At 44.9% G+C, this 18,626-nt stretch overlaps 2 long non-coding RNA genes across 2 annotated transcripts; both read left to right on the forward strand.

The window, feature by feature from the left end:
• The first annotated feature begins 145 nt into the window (after window positions 1-145).
• Window positions 146-15,651, forward strand: LOC116900115. Its single transcript, XR_004387919.1, has 6 exons — window positions 146-771; window positions 7,622-7,971; window positions 8,745-8,818; window positions 12,052-12,162; window positions 13,750-13,979; window positions 15,165-15,651. It is a non-coding gene; the product is annotated as an uncharacterized LOC116900115 (long non-coding RNA).
• Window positions 15,652-16,044: 393 nt separating this feature from the next.
• LOC116900123 lies at window positions 16,045-16,823 on the forward strand. Its single transcript, XR_004387920.1, has 2 exons — window positions 16,045-16,228; window positions 16,324-16,823. It is a non-coding gene; the product is annotated as an uncharacterized LOC116900123 (long non-coding RNA).
• Window positions 16,824-18,626: the final 1,803 nt, after the last annotated feature.

Genomic DNA, 18,626 nt, shown 5'->3' on the forward strand with positions numbered 1-18,626 from the left:
GTCTGTCGGAGGCGGGCTCAAGTTCAGGGCTGGGGACCCAGACCGAGACGCGGGGATCCAGAAAGCTGGGGAGACGCGCTAGTGGCCTGGGGCGGAGGGCTTGGGTGGGAGTAGAGGTTACACACACACACACACACACACACACGAACACACCGGTGAAAGGGCTGAATGATCTGGCTCCGCACCCCCGCACTTCCGGGAGACAGAGCGACGCGGGTTAATATGGTTGTGTTCGCCCCGGGTGCGGGAGCGGCAAGTGGGTTGAAGTTGAGCGGGTTTGAGAGTGGCCCTCCCACGCCGAGTACCCATGGAAGTTTAGTTTCGGAGAAGGATCTGCGCCGCAGTGTGCTGTACTGGAAACCAGAGATTTGCTGTGCTCGGAACGAACTCACCAGGGTCCCCGGCACAACACTTCATTTTCTGGGGACGTGCTGGGAGGGGTTCGCTTTACCTCGGAGGGACCCCTTCTAGGTGTGAAAGATGCCACCCCGGCTCCTTGGGGTATCGAAAGCAACATATAAAGGTTCGAAACTCAGGAAACCCCAGCGCTCGCCTGCACTAGCACATACACACAGCCCCGCGCACACTCAGTTCGCGCCCGCCCTTCCTCCCTCCCTGATTTGCTTCTGGGAAAACAAGCCTTGAGAGCTGCGGACTCGCCCCGAGTCACGGTGCTTAAGCAGGAGTCCCTGGTAGAAAGACTGAAAAATCCCCTCCCCGCTCGCTGGTGGATTCATATCCTGTGCGGCCTCTAGGAAGCGCTAGACACATGTAAGTTGTTTCTTTTCTAAGGTTCTGCTATCCGCCCTCCACCCTCTACCCCTTAAGACTGACTAAAGAGGTAGCGAGCTTGGTTCTCCCAGGGCAAAAGTGCAAATCTCGGAACTTCTCTGAACTTTATTGGTCTCATCTAGAAGTAGAGTGGATGAGGTCCATCCACTACATCGGGCTGCTAGGCATTAGTCTTGACTCTGAGACTAGAAGGTAGTCAATTGGTGCCCCTTTCCCTACCAGCTTCGGAGTTACCCCAGGCCTTCGGTGGGGTGGGGTGAGGGTGGGACGACTTGAAGGATACTGGGTTGTGATTTGGCAGGAGCCAGTGTATTTTCCTAAGCGAGGTAGGAAAGGACCGGAGCCAGCTCTTCCCTAAGCCGCCCTTCAGCCTAGGACTTGAGGTTTAAAGTTGGACTTTAAGTTCCTAGGTTCTAATTTGGACTTTGCTGGCTCAGAACTCAGCTCAGGGTTTGTACCCTGGTGCCTTAAGATATTTTGCCTTTTGAGTATTCAGAACCCAGCTGGTATCGGTGGGAAACCCGCCAGCTCTTTTTCACTCCCGGCTGCAGAGGGTAACTGGCTGCTGCCAGCCAAGCGCTGACCTTGGTGGGGGCAGGGTAGAGCAGGGTTTCTGTGAAGTCGAGATACATTTACTTCCCCCTAAGGGAGACCGAGTTCCTCTGTGCGCGGCCCTCATCCTTTTTTGCCAAGGAGCTCATATTCTACATGATTTATGATAACAGTAATAAAAGTAAGTTTTGTCCATTAAACACCAATCTGCTAGTTAGTCCAAGCAGTTTAAGTATGCTGTTTTCTTCCCACAGTTATCTTGAGAGGCATACATTTTTACCTAGACTTTTCGTGGGAGGAAATGGTCCCAGAAAGTTCATGCGTCTTGCTTGGGGTATACAGACAGCTGGAAAGTGAGCTCAGGTCTGTGTTACATTCCTTTGTATTTTCTGGCTCTGGTAAACTTTCCCTTAAAGTCGTAGTTATTTGCCTGGAGAGTGGTACTGATGGCATAGAAGTTGTTCCCTTGTTCCTGTATTTAGAAACTCCCAGACCTAGGACCTTGTGTAATTATGTCTTTTGCCCAAGGGGGTTCTGTGCATCTTCTGCCTCCTGTGGCTTTAAGAGGCTGATTTTCCACTTAGGTTAAGAAATAGCAGTTTCATCAAGGCGAAACAGATCCCTGCTCTTGTTAATGCTGTGCTGCTTGGAAGCCATCATCAACTTCCTCTTTGCCTGGGAGAAGGGTTTTTTCACAGTCCAGCTTCTGCTCTTTTTAGCCATATCTTGCTGGAAGCTCTGTTGGTAAGCGTTGGGCCATGCCACCCTAAAGAACCGAGCATCAGAGGCTGAAGTCAATCAATGATTGTTTTTGATTCCTCCAATTACTTGTCCACTGTGGCTGTGCAGGAAGCTCTGTCTACTGTCCTGCTTCTCAGTCGGTTTTGACTGAAGGGGAAACTCAGCAAAACATTGACTGGCTCTTAGTGCATTGACTTGGAAGTGGCACCCTTCGTTTCTCAGATGGCACTATCCAAAGCCAGTCACTTGGCCGTGCCCTAGAGTGAGGGTCTGAAAGGGTTCCTTCCTGCATGCTTTCCCTCTTCAGAGGAATCAGCAGAAAACACCCTTCAGTTACAGCATAAAGTTCACACCCAGGCTTTGAGAAGTAGCGAATAGAGACCACATCAGGTCCAGATGTGTGTCTTCCTTTGAGGGAGAGCTAGCTACCCCACACCCCATTCAATATGTATAATGTGGCAGAGACAGAGGCTCTGCTTGGAGGGGGAAGGGACAGAGGTCCCAGTAGATGAAAGCCCTTGGGTGTTTTCAGGACCTCTCCCCATAAGGCCTGGTTCTACTTGGTGGTTGCTTTCAGTGCCCCTCCGGGTTTGCCCTCAGTCTTCCAAGGACTTCACAAAAGCCTTGTTTGGGCTTTAATAAGTGTAAGGGGACTATTGTTTACGTCTTGAAGATGGTCTTTTGTAATGCAGGTTGATTGTAATCCCCACACAGTATAGTTTCTTGTATGATGCCAGGTATACCAAGTACCAGTAGCCACAGCAACTGCTTTTTCTGGTCCCATCCCCACTGTTTGCCCTCTTCCTTCCTTCCTTCCTTCCTTCCTTCCTTCCTTTCTTTCTTTCTTTCTTTCTTTCTTTCTTTCTTTCTTTCTTTCTTTCTTTCTTTCTTTCTTTCTTTCTTGTATGTAAATACACTGTAGCTGTCTTCAGACACACCAGAAGAGGGCATTGGATCTCATTAGAGGTGGTTGTGAGCCACCATGTGGTTGCTAGGAATTGAACTCAGGGCCTCTGGAAGAGCAGACAGTGCTCCTAACCACTGAGCCATCTCTCCAGCCCTGCTCTGTTTCTTTGTTTTCTTACTCTTCCTTTGTATTGTTTCTAGTCAACCTGCCCCCCCCCCGCCCCATTTTTGGATTTTCTATTCCCTTTTGTTCCCACTTATAATTTGGCCACATCTACCGTGAGCTCATTTCAGTAGCCACCTTGAAATGTTCCTGACTTGATGTTACAATCTCTTGCTTTCTCTCATTAAGTTCCATTGTGAGGTGCTGTCCATCATCACATCAGTTGTGCCAGTGTGGGAAAGATCACCACAGTTGGATGTGTGGACTGGTGACATTCTCCACTTTAAAGGAGGGTAGAGTATCCAGCCACGCCTTTCTGCCACTTGTATGCAACTCTGGTCTCGGGTCTCAGCTTGTGGATAGATTACATAGTCTGGTTAAGATTTGGGGAAAGAGCCTTCATCTGCACATCCACGTTGGGGAAAGAGCTGCCATCTATGCTGGGGGCAGACTTTGCAGCTCAACTGCTTTAGACTCACCCCTGATCCTGCCCGCAACCTTCTGCTCTTGCTCTATAAGGAAACCCAGTGAACTAGTTGGTTTTCCTGATAAAAGTTGGTAGAAGCAAACGTTGATTTGTTGGTGGGACCTTAGAGATTGGAGGTAGATACTGCTTAGTCCCTCCCACCACCATTACCCCACCTCCCACCTGGGGAGCGGGGAGGGGGATTCTTCTGACAGGTTCACGATCTGTCTCCTAAGTTTAGATAGGTGAGGTTTGCCAAAGATCACCATCCTTTCAACCTGTGTTCTTAGCTAGTGTCCAGTCCTGATGAATGTTCAGGTTTTATGTTATTAGTCTTACTGTATTATCCCACATTATGTTTTAAATGAGTCAGGTCAAGGGCAGTTATACTGCTATAACAAATAGCCCCAAACAACTCAGTAGCTTATAGAGAAATTTACTTCTTGCTCATTGTATATACTCAGGGTCAGAAGGGCTCTGCTTAATGTGTTTAACCAGTCTGGAGACAGTTTTATCTTGAATTGTGCTTCCAGAATCATCTTAAACACCTTGGTGGAGAAAGAAAGCATCGTGAATTCATGCCAGCATTAAGAGCTTTTTCCAGGCGTGATGCACATTATTGAATTCATAGATTGTGGCTAGTATGAGTCATGTGACTTATATGGGTACAGGGACATGTGGTCCCACTGTGTGCCTGGAAGTCAGGAGCTTGAAGTGCCCACTTCTGTCTAGGTGAGGTCATTACTACGGAAGCCATCCACAAATCTGGATTATAGCTACAGGGTTATTTCCCACTCGTGCTCTACGTGTCTACAGAAGTCAGCTCTGTCCATACTTGTACACACATGTTCATTCTTGGACCCTGGCCAACAGCATCCTCATTCTTCTAAACATCGCTGAGAGCATAGAGTACACAGATATTAAATCTTCTACTGAAAGCAGTTCACGTGGTCAAGCCTGACGTCACAGGGAAGGGAAGCAAGTATTTGTAAATAGAGATGCCGTCTGCCACACCCTACAATCCACATTCCATCCATTCTTCAGTCTCAGCCACCCCAAACACTTCATATCCCTCCTTTCATATATTCTTATTCTTAATCAAAATGTGAACTGCTTTAAGAGATAGCTCAGTGACTAAAGGCCCCAGCCACCCAACCTGATAACATGGGTGCAATCACTGGGACCCAAATGGAAGAAGGGAAGAACTGACTCTTCCAAGTTGTCATCTGACAGCACACATACACACAAAATAAATAATAATAATAATAATAATAATAATAACAACAACAACAACAACAATAACAATAATGTGATTTTATGTGAGTTGTTCTTTTTTTCAAGACCCAGATCAAATAATCACTCCCCAGGAAGCTTTCCCTACCAGTGCCCCAGCCTACTCTCAAACAGTTTTATCTTCTTTGGCATTCACCACAGTGGGTACATACCTGGATTAGAGAACGCCTGTTGCTCTCTTCTGTCTTCTTCAATTGTTACTTCAAAACTCAGAAATGGTGTCATTCCTATTTTGTATCTCTAGTGCCTAGTAAGTGCCCATCTGGATACTTGGTAAAAGCATGTTAATTGATTTTTTTTTTAATTTCCTTTACTTGTGGAATTATGGGGCATTTCAATACCAAAGCAGAACTATTACCTAGACTTAATTAGTAATATTGGATCATGGCAAATTCCCTACCTAGGCTGATAAGCCTGGGTCTCCCTTTTACCTCTTGGCATTTGCCCAGTTAACAACCCCCACTCCCCGCCCCCTGCATCTGTCCCAGTCTCTCTACACAGCTACACCTTACCTCCCTCCGACCTCATACCTTTCTCTTGAACCTGTTTTCCTCTAGCCACACCGTCCCCTGCTGGCTCAGTTACACTACAGTTTAAAATCATTTTCTAAACTTGAGTGACTTGACAGAATGCTCCATTTTTATTCTTACTTCATGCTTATCAAGGTTGGCAGGGTCTCTGATAATATCACCTTACTCTAGGATCCAAGTTGCTGGACTGCCCTCTTCCTGGGACCTAAATACTCTCTCAGAAATAGAGGGAAAGAGAGATTTGAAGATTCTTGTCTGAACTATAACATGCCTTTGCTTTAAAATGTTACATGTCACTTCTCACAGTTTGATTGGCTGAAACAAGCCACCTGTCCCCATTCAGCCACAGGCAGCAGGAAAGCAAAGAGCTGGTAATATTTGTGACCAATCATAATGATTCTCACACAGGTCTTGGGTTCTCCAAACATGACAAGTGGTTTGTTTCCCCTAAGATCTCTTTACATGATATTCAACCCCTGACTTCCCTGGACCTCAAGTGATTTGTTCAGATAACAAAGCATTCCATGGCCCCCCCTAATGTTCTCACCTACCACCTAAACTATCCTTAGAACCTCCTCGCTGTAACACACTCTTCCAATGTCCCTGTAATTTCCCTGCCTATCTTTGTGTCTTGAATTTAGAGCCAGAGAGACCCAGGAATCAGATGGATAGGGTTGGAGATAAATCTTAGCTGGAGGGCAGGTTAGGCACAAAAGCCACATCAGGTTCTTTGGTGCTTTACCACACTGACTTGTGCCTGGGTTGGTAGGTACACAGAGATCCCTAAGGGATAGGCTAGTTTTGCAAGAACTGCCTTGGAAGGGAGGAAAAAGAACTGCAGATATGTATGCTTGGGTCGTTCTGCACTCAGCCATTTTGGTAGCTCACTCTCATGTCCATGAGGAGTGACTATGCATTGAGAAGTGCCAAAAAGGGTGTCTACCAGGTATCCTCAAGTGGAAAGCTAGGGCCGGGTCCATGGCGATGTCCATTTAGCAGTGGGATTTGTTTTTGGTATCTTCTTTGTATAATTGATTGTGTATTTGATGTTTCTGAGATCCCTTTAACCCAACCCAGCAGCAGCCATGCATTAAGAAGACGGAGGGAAGCAGTGCCTCTGGTGTCTGTAGTGTGCTGAGCAGCAAGCACGATGCTGGGCAGAGTCCTACGTAGTTCTTGGTGATTCGCCAGTGCTCCTGTGATGTCTTATGCATCTCTTCTTCTGGGACAAGAAGGTCTGTGTGGCCAATGCCTTTATGGTGATGGCAGTCCACACAGAATATCCACAAACTCCACATACCCACTAAGTAGCCCAGGTCCCAGACATCACCTTCCAAGGTCTGACCTCCCAGGACAGGCAGCATTCTCGTGTTTAAGTGCCTCTAGACTTAAAGAATGTGATGGTCAGAGCGGGAAGAAGGGATGTGTGGGCAATTGCTGCTGGAAATGTGGATGGAAAAGTTAGAAGCCTTTATGGCTGATCGATAAAGCTCCAAGGGAAAGATGAGCACATGCCAAGGGCCTGAGACGAGTTCCCAAAGAGAAGAGGAGAGGGTGGCCTTATTTGGGCAGGAGGGGAGGATTGAGCCCTCAGAAGGGCTGTCAGATAGTGGAGCAATAGTATTATAGGAGAATTGACTTGCTCTAGATTTCTGAGATCAAAGCTAGGGAAATGGTTAGAAGTTAATGGAAAGGCTCTGTTTGTGTTCTGGAATGGTTTCTCAGTAGAATAGTTGTTGTACTCACAGAAGTGAAGTTCTGCCACTAGACACATTTGTTGTCTGTGTGTAAGATGCTCGGCCAGACCCCTTTATGATCTCTGTGAGCCCATCCTAATTACAGCAACCCTCACCCACTGCCACAGTTGACAGAAGCTCTGTCACATACTCTTGTTTAGAATCTATCCAACCTTTGTGGGTCTATATTTGATCCTTTTATAATTAAAAATTTATGAATCTGGGATGATGTTTTCATATTGGATGGACATTATGTCAAAGGAATTACTTCTAGTATCCATGAGGATCACTGAAGAAGACTAGGTTCTTCCTGGTATGAACTGGGCCTTCTCCTTTTCCACCTGTCTATAGTTAGTCTGTGTTTATGGGCCCCTTTACAAACAGATGTGCCTGAGTTTTAGCCAGTACAAAGAGGGTGGATGTAATGCATATTTATTTACAGGCTTGCTTCAGAAAGTCACACATCTTCCCATGTCACCTGACAATATAAGGGACTTCAAGGACATACAGAAGAACAGAGTCCTTGGTCTCTGAATGGCCCTGTGGAAGGATACTCACTGGCTAGAAGTAGTCCTTCCGGACTTTGAATGACAAATCAACTTCATTGTGCTGGTCCCCTGGGATTTTGGAGTAAAGATGATAATGTCTTATAATTCCACTTGGTGTTGTAGGATGCCCTTCATAAGAAGAAACCCTGGGTCAAAGTTGATGCTTATGTTCTGGCTTTCCCAGCTTGAAAAGAAAGAAACTTATATACTGTCATCTTCCTATTGAGGGTGCAAACTTCATGAGGTATGTTAGGTATGTGTTTGTCTTTTTCTGTTTCTCATCTTTGAGTGGGTGTTTATTGAAATGCCAGGTGCTTTTCAGTTGTATTTCTGAATGCAAGCAGTACATATTGTTAAACATTTTATTAATATATTCAATATTTTTGAGTGTTTATTGCATTTTAGCAACTGGTAATCATTGCTAAGCAAGAGCTCTGGGCATGCCCATTGGAGGAGGTATAGCAAGGGAAATGGATAAGAGAGAAGACAGATGAGGCCAGCATGATAGTGTTCTGAGTTACGGGATTCCTGTGTGGAAGGGCCTCTCTGCTAAGGAAAGAGGTTGAAGAAAGTGCTTTGGAGAAACTGGTTAATAAGCAGAACCTTCCAAAGTAGGTGGGAATAGCTGGAAGAAGAGGAGACATCAGAGAGGACGTATTCTAGGAAGAGGGGATGTAGATGTTACGGACCAGAGCATATTTGGAGCTGTAAAGGAGGGGTGAGGAGGAGGGACTTGGAATAGATACATCTATGCACATGCTTAAAAGCCTTGGTAGGCTTTGTAATGTGGTCAAGTGACATATGAAAAGTGTTTATTTTCCTAGGAGAAGATGTATCATAGCCATCAGGATGTAGACATTTGTGTAGTTTCTACTTTATTGTGTTATGCTCTTTGTTTCAGAGTTTTCTACAGTGAACATGCTTTACACTTCCAGATAGATAGATAGATAGATAGATAGATAGATAGATAGATAGATAGATAGATAGATAACCCCAACATGTTTTCCATCTGATTAGTTGTGATCCTATCACCTGGCCCTTGAAAGAAGTCCTCTGGAAGAGCTGAGGCACAGAGATGATTCCCAGTGAAGGTAGCTTTAAACATGGCCTGCCCCCTTTATCTCCTTCCCCTCTACATGGCATTTACCTTCCCTGTAGGACTTTTTTTTCTTTTTAACAATTGTGGTTTTGATAATCACAGGCAGTACCTTGCTGTGTGTTTGTGTGTATAGAGTGTGCTACTTGGAGAAATCAGGACAAAGATTCCATGATACTTCCCTACTTAACAACCTCCGCACAGAGGATGGTTCTCAGTCCACTCTGCTGCAGAGACATTGTGTGCCCATTCTTCCAGATTTGGCAGTTAGAGGGGAAGCCAGTGATAATGTTGTAAAATGTCAGGAAAGCTGCTGTTCCCATGCCTTTCAACCCATACCTTCCTTCAGCATTCTGGCCCATGGCTAACCATGGGGATGCTCCCAGTGAACCAGCATTTTCTATCCTGTTGGAACAATGATCAGCAGCCCCAGAGACAAGAACAACCCGAGTTTGTCTTCTGTGCTTGCCCATTTCCAACTTCATTTAGGCCAAAATGTTTACTTTTGAGACTTAGCCTGGAAGAGCCCTTCCTGAGGTACTGCAAGTGTGTCCCCCAGAAGAGATGGAGGTTAGACCACTGAGTAACTTAAAGCCTTGCCTGGAGATCACTGCTGTTCACCATCCTCGCGCTAAAGCATGGCACCGAGGTGATCCGACGCAGAAAAAGAAATGGGCTTGATACGCAGCTCAGGTGGTATTTAGCAATATGAATTTCAGATTCTCTATCTAGAGAGTGAAAACAGGTAAAAGCAAGCTACTTATATAGTTTGTTTGAATATTATAATTCAAACCACAGAATATCATGTAACCACGTTGGAAGATGACTTGTCTTGAAAATACGAGCTGACCTGGAGGAGACTGTAGATGGATTTAAGTGTGCAAATCAAGCTGTAAGGGCATAATGGAGACCATGTGAGCATGGTTTTATTTTTTGACAAATTGAGAAAGCCATAAACCAGGAACGATGATACATACTGTAATTCCAGCACTCAGGAAGCTGAGACAGAAGGATCGCTACAAGTTTGAGGCCTGCCTGGTATACACAGTGAATTCAGTGTCTCCAAACAAACAGGTAACAACAACAACTAAACTAAACTAAACTAAACTAAACTAAACTAAACTAAACTAAACTAAACTAAACCAAGTCTATGAGTCTACGAAAGTCCATGAGTGTCCTGATATGAGATTATTAATTAAAATGTCTCATGAGTAGTTACTTGTTATGGACAACATGAAGTGTTTTCTGTTTTTGTTTTTAACATATACTTGCTCGTTTAATCCTGGAAATACCAGAGGAGGAAATAGCTTACACCAGATAGTTATTTGCCACTTGAACTGGAGGGGAGGAGAGTTTGCGTCTATAACCACCGTGAATGTGCCCAATCTTGTCTGATCTCGGAAGTACGCAGGGCTGGGCCTGGCGAATTGTTCTTTAAAACTCAGATGATTTCTTTAAGTTTGTGTTGGGCAAAATGGGTGAACTACCCAGCAATTATCAGGAAACAAACACCACAAACCCTAAGCCTCATCCGGCACTGAGCACTTTATTTTCTGCTCATTGGCCTGTCGTCAGTTACAGTGGCTTAGCCTTCCCCAGACTCCATTCAGTCTTTTCTGCTGTCCGCCGTGCCTCCCAACCATCCCTGTGGTTTTCTAAGTCATGACGGCTTTTCCGGAATTGCCGCCCTGATGCAGAGTTGCATGCACATGTAATTTGCAAGCTGGAGAAGTTAGACTTCGGGTCAGACTCGGTGTTTCCTAATGTGTCTCATTCTGGAACTCTGCTAGAGAGGCAGCCTCTATGGGAGATACTTCTTCAGGACATAGAGCATAGTACATGGACACACAGCCAGCTTTTCAAGGGCAAGGCTTAGATCTGGTGTGTCATATGGCCGAGGTTCATGTCAGTGGACCTGGGAAATCATGGGGATTGTATAAGGAAGGAGGGAACATTTTCTGAATAGTAATCTGCCATAGTAAACATAAAACAAAAACAATAAAGTGAGGGAAAAGAATACTTACCAAGGAGTTTGTGTTCGGCATCTTCTGAGGTTGTACTATTCATTTTTTTTTGGTACTAATTTTTAAAAATGCAAACTCTGTTACTACAGTGAACACAGCAATGAAAATATGGAGCATTTAACCAGAGTACTCATTGCCTGGCACAGCAGGGAAGTCTACAGCCATGCAGCTTATGCCACTTCCGATAGGACACTAATAGTGAGCAAAAGCCAAAGGCCACTTCATGATGGCCATCTGCTTATATCCTTGTCATAAAGTCCCAGAGTTCCGGAAGGCTCAGGTGCCTATGACAAGCAGGGATCTCCTAATCAAATGGTCATTCTGGGCAAGGTTTGTCTACACTTTGAGAAAATCATCTGTCACTGAAATGCCCAGCTGTAGTTAAGTGAGTAACACAATAACTTAGTGGCCAAAAATGGAATGAAAGACCAGGTGTCATGGGTGGACCCAGAGTCTTTGTTTCTTTGGATAACCCAGCCATCAAGCATGCAGATCAGTTGGTGATGTTCACCAGGCTCTGAAAAGTTGTTTAGAAACTGCAGTGACATCTTTTACATCTTCCACTGCGTCCTCGACCCACAGAGAACCAAGTGCTTCTTAAAGCAGCCACACGGGAGCTCTGAATCAAGACACCCAGTGATCCAAAACATTAAAGAAAAGAGCAGGATAGGTGACTCAGCAGTTAAGAGCACCTGCTGTTCTTGCAAAGGACCCAGGTTTGGTCCTGAGCTCACAGCCCCCTGTAACTCCAGCTCTGGGAATTCTGACACCTTCTGGCCTCCACAGGCATGGGGTATGCGTATGGTGGTTTTGGACAAAATCCAGGGCAGAGGTAAGGAAGGGAGAGAGGAGAGAGAATGCAGGGAGGGATGGAGGGAGAGAGAGGGGGAGAGAGGACGGAGGGAGGGAGAGAGGGAGAGAGGGAGAGAGATCAAGATTAATTTCCTTAAAATGTTGGCCAGGAAATCAGGCATGCTCTAATTTGCATACTCTTCCAAGTAATTTAGAAAGTATGGCTCAATGTAGCTTATGAGAATCAATCATACACTCCCCACACAAATGTCTTAGTCAGTGATTTGCCAGGATTAAAAGTCCTATTTCTCAATTTTCAGTCACTTACCCTGAGCCTCTCGATTTTATGTGTCCACTTACATATCTAAAAATCTATATAATTCTTCTCTTTGCATGTCTTGCCTTTTCAAAGCTCAAAGTCGTTCATGGAGATGTTATTGGATTGCGCTGGGGACCGCAGTTCCTTGATAATGAGTAATTGTTTGCTCAAGCTTTAGCCAAGTGTAAATATAAATATAACCGGGTGAGTAGATTTGTCCATGTTTCACTGAACATTGTCTCTTATTGTATAAGTGCTAGTGATTCTCTGTTGATAAAGTGGGAAATGATGAACTCTGGAATCAGGGTGACTTAGGTTCAAACTAGAACTCTGGCCTCAAGTGGTCAGCCCTGAACACATGTGCATACATACAGGCAACGGAGTAAGTGGGGTTGGTGTGTGTGGGGGGGGGTATATAATAATAAAAAAGAGATCATGAATTGGGAGGGGCTGGGGAGGGTGACATGGGAGGAGTTTGATGGGGAGGAAATGATGTAAACTAAGCACTCCTGTGCTTTTTTAAATTCTAAAAAATAGTCAAAAATTATAAATGCACTGACCCCTATCATTTATTTAATCCTTGATAATTTTCTTCAGTGGCTGAGTACCAATATTGCATATGTAAAACTGCAAAATGAAAGCTATCTCACACCTAAGAGTTTTCCAAGAAAAAAAAACAAAACAATCAGTGACATTCCTACCTGGCAGTTGAAAACAACTTAATTTCCTTCTTTCCCCTGATGTATGTTTTTTTGCTTTACTTTTCAAACAGTATTTATAAACTGTATCATTAAACAGATGATAGAGTAGTATTAATTTTTTCTAGGATAGTTTGCCCGTCCATTGCCATCCATGCACTACTGTACCGAGTGCTGTGGCTGACGTGAGACCTGAGTAGATGGAGCTGGGAACGTGGACTCGAGGCCTGCTTCACCATCGTCAGACATGTCATTTAACAGCTGAGCCTCGCTTTCCTCACATGAAAAGTGATTGCGATGATTGATATTTACCTCAGAGAATTTAAATGGGACTGCCACCGTACCTAACGGAAAAGTCAGTGCTGAACTGGTGACATTTCTGTATATATGTATGTTATTTAGTGTTTATATATTTATACGTGGATTCCTGAAATAGCAGTTCCGCAGAGTTGAGCATTAGAAAACAGCTGGTCTTTTGCAAGGCCCAGTTTGAGGCAGATCATACAAGCTGCTAGAATACCCTGGCCACAGTGTTAAGACAAAACTGAAAGAAACACAAACTGAAAGAGATTTGAGTGAGGAAATACACCCACACTTACATGCTAACAGCTAATAGGGGACTTTACTTTGAAGCTAGCCAAGGTTGCTTGACAGAAGGCTGAGAAAAGATGAGGCTGCTGAGTGAAGCCAGAGAGAATATGCTCAAAGTCAAGCGGGCACCATACAATAAGCTTTTCCAAGGTCTATCATCTTGGGAGGAAAACCAAACCAAACCAAAACCCTTATATTGCTGTCTTCCCACTGGTCAGCAGACTGTCAGTAACCCTACCTTGCTGTAAGGTGCATCACAGTGTTGGGCATTAGAGCAGTGTGGGCCACACAGGCAACTGGCATGTTTCAAGCTTCCACAGATTTCTTGGCTTCATTATCAGAAGTATGCGGTCCCATAGGTAATGTTCAGTAAGAGATGTATCTGTCCTGCCCGTCTCAGACTGATCACGTTCTGCCCTCTCTCTCCTTGGCTGTAGGGCTCCTCTTCACTGGCTGTGAACTCCTTAAGTAAGGTTCCTGATGTTCATGTTTGTTCTCTAAGGTTGAGCACAGGGTCGGTCCCTGGAACAGAGCCGTTGCATTGCAGTTGAACTTCTAGTAGCCAAGGCAAACCTCTGGACCCTCTGTGGTAGCACCAGGATCCACCAACAGGCAACACAAGCTGAGGCCCGGAGGCTTCTGTGGGACCATGTATGATTCCACTTCATCTCCTGCAACCCTGTTGCTCTCCAATATGGCAAGAGGAGCGTTGGGTCTTCCTCCTTTGTTAAGGTAAACTAGGAGAGTCAAATATACATCTGCCTCCCAAGCCCTTCCTTTCTCCCTCTATCCCCCTGTACCTTTCTATTTAACCATCCAACAACTGTCCATGTCCTGAACACTGTTCCATGTCAGGATTTGACATGGTCCCAAGAATAGAGTGGTATACAGTAGGCATGCTGGCTGTTTCATATTCCTAAGTTCATGTGCTTAGCGTCTGTCTCTCGGTTGCTGGGAATTAATTTCTGCCTGTATTCTTCACTCTGTATACAGACTCCACTCAGTGCCTCTCTGTGTCCTAATCCCTTATCTCCAACACGAAGCTCACAGTAGAATTTATGTCACACTGTGAATGTTCAGTGAGTCCCTATGTCCATGTAATGGTACCTGACAGAGAAAATACCTAATAAATATGCAGTGCAGTTGCTGATGTCATAGTTGCTATGTAGAAATAAGAAATCACCTAATTAACATAAATCAAAATACTTGACAAATGAAACTACCTCTAACCTCTGACCTGGAAGTACTTACGATGTGGTTGTTGACTTAGTTGAATATGTAAACTGTCTGATGGGATTTGGGAGTAAGTCCACCTGTAGAGCCAAAAGATTTCTAAATACCCATCTGGTCCTGAAGATGAACGAGAGCCATCTTAAAAGGAACATCAAAGAAAGGTTATAATAAATATAAGGTTATGAATAAAACAGACTGGCAAGAGGGAGTATGAGCCAGGGTCAAATGGTGACAATCTCAGGAAGAAAGAGCCCCCATCAGTGACAATATGTTGAGCACTTTCACCTACGGAGTCTGCACTTGAACAATACTGGGAAGTTTGCTTCTTACTACCTGTTTCAGTGTCACTGAATGGAGATGGGTGGATTTCTGGGACATTGCATAGGCACTGGCCCCCTCCACATCTGGAGGACTCAGAACTCCACACAAGACATTTCTAGGACCCCCTTCTGCCACACCCACTATACTTTATGACACCAAATGCACTGAGCTATTAGATCTTTCTGTTGGTAGTAGTAGTGTTGGTGGTTTATTCTTGTGTTCATTATATCTGAGCCAGTCAAAGAAATGTTGTAAACAACAATTCCTAAGTACTGTGGTCCTTATCCCTAAGTCTAAGTGAGTGTATGGTGTGAGACGCTTGACGCCTTGAGGACTTCATCTCATTTGCCTTCTTGTTTGTAGACATTTATACCAACTGAGCAAGAAGTCAGTGCTAGAGTGGCAGTAGTGAGGCCGGTTCAGAGCGCGGTCTCTTCCTCATGGAACCCTGGCCGGATCACTGGTCTTCACCACCACTGTAAACTTCTAAATTCCCTCTTGTTAAACAAATTAGAGTGGGTTCAAGGTTATATTTTGATATTAATAGTTTTACCCTCATCACCCCGTGATCAAAGAGAAAAGGGTAAAGGGACAACTATCAGCTGGGACTGTATTGTAGTACACTTTCCTTCTCTTACAGACCTAGTGCTTCCATTTCAATGCGCTCTGGTTGTGCCTGTCTCTCCACACTCTTAAGGTCTTCTTCACTCATCTTCTTGGCTGTGTGGATCTGAAAACACACAGCGCTTGTCCGTAATCTCATCCTCATCCACACTGACTGTGGATAACCGGATGTCTTTTGTGAAGCTCCTCAGTCTCAACATGGTTTTACAGACTCGGTCCTAAGCAGGTATCACATTCTTACTGACCCACAGCTGCTGTGCTACTTGGGTTTGTGTCTGTTGGAATTCCAGGGCAAATATTTATAATTATATCAGCTCAGAGAGTACTCCTTCTGCATACTTCTGAGTTTAGAACCTCAGACTTTTTTCTTAAAGCTACTCAGCGTCTCACTCAGCCAGAGGAGAAGAGACCTGTCTGCTTTAGCTCTCGGCTCTCCTGGTTTAGGCCGGGACAAGGGTGAGGGTGGTGGAGGTGGCGGTGATGGTATTGATGATAAAGAGAACAACAATATCCTATGAGAATTTTATTACCCCCATTTTACAGATAAAACAACTAATCTTCACAGAGGTGAGGTAACTTCCTCTGCCATCCGGGTAGGCCTTAGCAGAAGGCGGGGTTTACATCTGGTTCCACATGACTCTCCACTCATCCGCACTCCACCACTCCCCAGGTGGATGCTCAGGGTCAGGAGCCTGAGTGAGAACAACAGGTCTGTCGAGTTCTGCAGGGCTGAGCTGTTTATCATTGCGGAGGACACTCATCACTGTGCTAATTACATTAATTGCTGCCCACTCTGAGGCTAGGTGGGTGGCTTAACAACACCTAGGAGCATGGTAATGATGCCTGGGCCTGCCTTTATGCTGAAAACATCTGACTTCTTCTTTTTTTTTTTTTTCAGCTCCTTCCTGTGATGGCCCAAGACTGTAATTACAGGTTGGATTGGTTGGAAGTTAGTTGCTCTCTACCATGTAGGGGAAAGGTCAAGACAATGAACTTTGCTCCTCATCGGACGCCTTACTGGAAGTAGAGAGGAAGGATGAGGGTTCCTGTGGTAATCTCATGATTCTCTAGAAGCAGGTGCTCTCCTACCCTCATTCTGTTTGAGGGAGCCTGGTCAGCTGCTTGGAGTCCAAGAGCTAGCAAGAGAGGAGACAGTCTGAAAGCAGGAACCATCAGAAGTCATCGTTAGTGCCCATGCCATAGTACCCCTCACCAGGACACTGCTCTTTCTGAAGCTGAATGTGTATTGGCAGGGTCGGGCAAGGTGCCAACAAATGGGTTTTGTCTATCCCTAAATGATGACTGCTTGAGATCTCACCTGCTCTGCCTTCCTTCCAGAGATTCCAAGAGAAATTGCTTGTAAGTGTATTAAATGCAATGTATTAAAGTCAGATGTAAGCCACAGTGTTTTTCTGTTTGATCTGTTAAGAGGTAATTTGGAGACTACTTCTGCATACTTGTTGAACAGAGACAGAGTGGCTTTGGTAATTCATCATAATTGAGTAAGTGACTTAACTTCCACAGAAAGCAGAGGATAATTTGGGAAGTCACTGGCTTTGGAATGCTGTATGTTCATGTACTTTATGGGTGTGCCCATATCATTTGTGTGGGTATAAATGTCAATGAGTTTGTGTGTGTGTATGTGTGTGCATGCGTGTGTACGGGTGTATGTGTGTGTGTGTTCCTGTCACACTTCCTGCCAGAGTTCAGATTTGAATGTCCGCTGAAAACCATGTGTTAAAGACTTGGCCCTCAGCCTGATGCTACTGGAAGGTGCATCTAGAAGTTCCTTCAGTAGGTGAGGTGTAGTGGGGCACGCTCTAGAAGAGGAAGGGGGAAATGGGTACATTTCTCTTTTTGTCTTTTCCATAAGGTGAGTGGACTTCTTTTGATAAGCACTCCCGCCATGCTGTTCTGTGTCACAGTCACAAGACAAGGAAGCCAATCAGTCCCAGACTGAAACCCCCCAAACTGTGAGCCCTCCTTCAGACTGACTTGTCAGCACTCTTCTTAAAGCAGAAAGCTGACTCACACACCCACCAACCTTCTATGAACGAGATTTGAGCTCTGTTCTACTAATCTTAATGCATTCTATAATTACATAGGGAAGTAAGGATATTTGGAAGTAGACCAGAGTGTATCTTGGTCCCGCCTTTATTAACTGCTATGCCTTGGACAAGTCACTTCACCTCTCTGGGCACTGATTTCTCATTTCTAAAAATAGGGATAATAACAGTCCTGACTTGATGGCACTCCTACAGGCTAGGAGGTTTCTGAGGGCAGGAACTATGTTTATATACTGTTCTATCCTCAGCCAGAATGAGGTTTGAGCTGAGTGGCCTTTGGACTTAAGGTAATACTTCTATTCTGAATCCAATATTCCCCAATTGGCTGTGCAGCCTTGGAGAAATTACCTAATGTTCCTGAGCCTCAGATTTCATACCTATGGAATAGAGATTTTTTATTCCTCCTTGAAATGATTGCTGTGTGGTAAGGTGAGACCTACAAAGGCTTGTGTGGCAGATGGTTAGCGCATAGGAGGCAGCTGGCAAAGCTTGCTTCTCTCAAAGTCTAGTCTCTGTCCTAGAGTGTTACCTTCAACAACAGGTATTGAATTTCCACTTGATCTGAAAATCTCGTATTTGGATCTTCACCACCACACCCCTCTTTCCCATTTCTTTCTTTCCTTTCCTTTCCCTGTGTTGCCCTCTCATTCGGCTCTGCTGTGACTGAGTTCCTCTGGACCAACAGTGGGCCCTGGATGCTCAGCTCTCTCACTAGCCTCGCCTCCCTCAACCTCTCCTTCCACAACCCTGGGCAGATCTTGTCCTCATGGACTGCTTCCAGCACAGGCTACTGCCTCAGCTCTGGCCTAACTGGCTGTGTGAGCTTTCTGGTAAACTCTGACTTTACTATGGCAGAACAGTAGAAACAGAAAGAGGGACCTCAAAACAAACACAAGAAACTGGTTAACCCAAAAAGACGGAACGCGCTTCTCTACCTGGGCTTCATATAACAAATGGAACACACACAAGAAATGGATTTACATACATGTACCTGGTATATAAACATGGGCAAGTCAGGTGCTGTGAGATAGAGAATCGTGCTGCTCATTCCCTTCCCTAGCTCTTTGGAGTATATGCTCACTACCAACTCCCTACTCCTCTCTTTTCTCCCTCCCCCCTCTCTCGCTCTCGTTTT

This window comes from Rattus rattus, chromosome 1 (genome assembly GCF_011064425.1).
Source record: "Rattus rattus isolate New Zealand chromosome 1, Rrattus_CSIRO_v1, whole genome shotgun sequence".
In the NCBI taxonomy this organism is placed as follows: Eukaryota; Metazoa; Chordata; class Mammalia; order Rodentia; family Muridae; genus Rattus; species Rattus rattus.